Below are 3,346 nucleotides of genomic sequence, written 5' to 3' on the forward strand. Positions count from 1 at the left end.
GTCCGGGGCTGGAAGAAAGGTCTTCTGAAAGGGCACCTGACCAAAAAAAAAACAACAACAAAAAAAAACTAGGTTCTTCTAGCTTAGACAGGTTGTCCTGTGCTGTAATTTGCTTTAGCATAATTCCTTGGGAGTTTTTTTTCCTCCCATCTTTGAGAAGTTCAACCATTAACCTGTAATTCTTCCAGTGAAACTTCTTTCTCCAGGCTTGCTCTGAGCTGATGAAGGGATGAAAGGCTTTTCTTTCTTCATTCCCTGACCTCAGCCAAAGAGCTTTCCTCTTGTCTGTCCAAGCTGCTATGACTGTATTATTTTCCTCATGAACTAAATCCCATGAATACAGGAAATATATCCATACACCACAGTTAGCTCAGAGTCTAGAAGGTGGCTGCTATGTTTTGTGGGTAGTCAGCAAACTTTTGGCATGCCTGACTCAATCTATACTAGTAGAGAAATTTTATTCAACACAACTCCAGAAATGCTGCATGATCTGAGAGGAGTAACACTCCTGGCTCTGGCAATGATCATGAACTTTGCTAAAGGTACATGACTTTGAAATAATAGGAACTAGATTCAGAGGAGCTTGGATTTTGTCTCACATAACTAGTTTTCTGACCTAGATGAGTTTCATGGCCTCCTTGAGCCTCAATCTCCTTGTGGAAAATATGAAAGAAAAAAAGTCACATTTATTTTATTTAAATTGGCTGTGAGGATTAAATGAGATTATATAATTGCATGGTGCCCACACCAAGTAAATACTGGACTAATGGTCACTACTTCTATTATAATTATTATTTTTACTCATAATACTTTTAGGATTGTTATCATTATAGATATTAATGGTTGTGTGAAAGGTTCAAAATATTTTTCTATGGAGAGCTTAGGTCGTGGAAATAAAAAGTTGACACATTAGATTCTTTTTCTGCTTGTAACAAAGAGCTTATGAAATGAAAATGTGGAAAAGCTTGAATTTTAAGTGTGATTCACTGAAACCTCTATACCATCACCTTTTTTGTTGTTATTGTTAAATCTAATATGCTACACAAGAAAGATAAAAAATTTTAAATCCCACCAAATTTTTTGCTTGTATCTAACCAATGCCAAATATTCAAGATAGAAAAAGTCATTTATAAGTCAGATATTTTTACCTTCACTTTCAAGAATTTAAATGTCTATCTAACGAGCTGACTTTTTCACTTGTCTTTTGGATACCTGATATTAGCAAACTATTTTGTAATTTGCTTCTTGTGTTGCCGGTAGTGGTGGCCTTGTTGATTACAGGGTATAATTTGAAATTCCTGAATTTTATGAAATGTGGGATTGCTTAGCAATTAGTCTTTCTATAGGAAAAGCCATCTCGGTTAAATAGCCCTAGGAGACTGCCAGGCCATCTTTATGGAGCCAGAACATCATATGAGAGCATACAGTTGAGTCTCAAGGCCATTAACGAGTTTCAGTCTTGCTACTAAACAAGGGAAGAGTAAATAGGCTTGTGTTTGCCTCCAAAACTCATGGCTCCTCACAGACAAAAAAGTCAGGTGTTACTTAAACCTCTGCAGGGTTAGAATGGATCCTGCCATTCTGTATTGGAGATTCAGCTTTGATTTTTAATCACACGCCAAAACAAAGACCCACAGATGCATTTGTCAACAAAGGTTTTTACTACAGACAAGTCCTAGTAAAAAGAATTGTTTTATTTGTATTTAGAATGGTTCTAATCACAATAGAGCCTTTATTAAGACACTATTTTGAGTATATAGTTATATTTTAATTAATTTTTACCCTTTCTTATGGCTTTCCCTCTATTATGAAGCCATCCCTCAAAGGAAATGCCAACAATAAATTAATATCCACACCCTGGTATTTATGGTATTTCATTTTATATATTCACACTTAGGTGAAAGTGTAGCATCCTTTGCCTTTCACAATGCCTAGCACATAGTAGAAGCTAAATAAATAGTAATTAAGAGAAAATGGCATTGTTAGAATTAGAGCAATACTTCCCTATATTTCATTTCTATTCTGCCATTCTTCAGTGAAGTTGGTGTAATTTCTCCTCCAATGGGCCAGATTTGGAACTTTTCACAGTCACAAGTGAAAAAGAGAACAAAATAAGAGAGATTTTTCATTTATAAGATTGCGCTTCTCTTATCTACTGGTCTTGCCTCCCAGATTGTCTGTCTGTCTCTGGAAAGCAAAGTCAATAAAAAAAATGATTCGAGTTGGCATATCACAAATGTACACCCTTAAACCATGAAGCAGTAATGCTGCGCAGGAAATATTTTTCTGACCTTTTCAAATTGCATCCAACTGTCTCGGGAATTTCTCAGTGACTAGAGGTAATAAGGTTCAATCCGTTTTAGTGGCTGGCTTCAAATTTAGTTCCTCCAAATCTCAAACTTATCTATTCTTGCATCTTGGCCCTGGCATCCATTCAGCACAGAAATCTATGCATCTAATCTTCTTTTTCTCCTTCTCAGGCTTTGCTATAGAATCACCCTGTGCAAACTACAACCACTAACTGTCCCTTCCGAAACAAAATATTAGCATGGGAAGGTTAGTGGGTGTGATTTCTTTTGAGAGCCCTTACTGAATTTAATTAGCTTTTAGATTTCATCTCCATCTGATGTCTCAGTTTTTACCTATATGATTTATGCCTCAATAATCTTCATTAGATAAAACTTTATCAACTTAACTATACCATGGGCACTCTGGAGAATGTTAAAGAGGCAAAAATATGTGAATTTCCTTCGTGTTAAATTGATTTTGGCTTTTCTTCTGTGAGTCCAAATGCGATGGACACACTCCCCGGGTAAGGACGGGAGTCAGCCAAGTGTGTCGTGCTAACAGGCAGCTGGACGGCCCCATTCTTCAACGTGTTCTCTGAAGGGGAACAGAAAACAGAAGCTGGGGACACATTTCTTGACCTCACGAAAGTGCTGGATGTCAGGAAGCCTTGGCAAGGAGTTAAAAAGCTTGTCTTACTTTTCATATTTAGAGTGCTTCCGTGCTGAATGTGATTCTGGGGAGATGCCCGTGTTTCCTCATTTGTAGGACACACCGCATTCTGCACACACTCTGTTCTATGGCTTCCTTTCATCGCCTTTGTTCTGCCTTCTGCAGCGGTGATTACATTCTTGGCCGGAAGTTCCTGTGGTCAGTGGAGCTTGGAGCCTCTTTCCAGAGCCTCTCTGTTCATGGGCAAATAGCTACCAGGAGGAAATCTGTTTGAAGTTGCCTTCCTAAGAGTTTGTATGTGGTCAGACAATAATTGTCAAGTTGGATTGGCTTAGATATTTGGCTTTATAAAAGTGAAATCAGCCCTGGCTGGTTTGGCTCAGTGGAT

The sequence above is a fragment of the Myotis davidii genome, unplaced genomic scaffold (genome assembly GCF_000327345.1).
Source record: "Myotis davidii unplaced genomic scaffold, ASM32734v1 scaffold13, whole genome shotgun sequence".
In the NCBI taxonomy this organism is placed as follows: Eukaryota; Metazoa; Chordata; class Mammalia; order Chiroptera; family Vespertilionidae; genus Myotis; species Myotis davidii.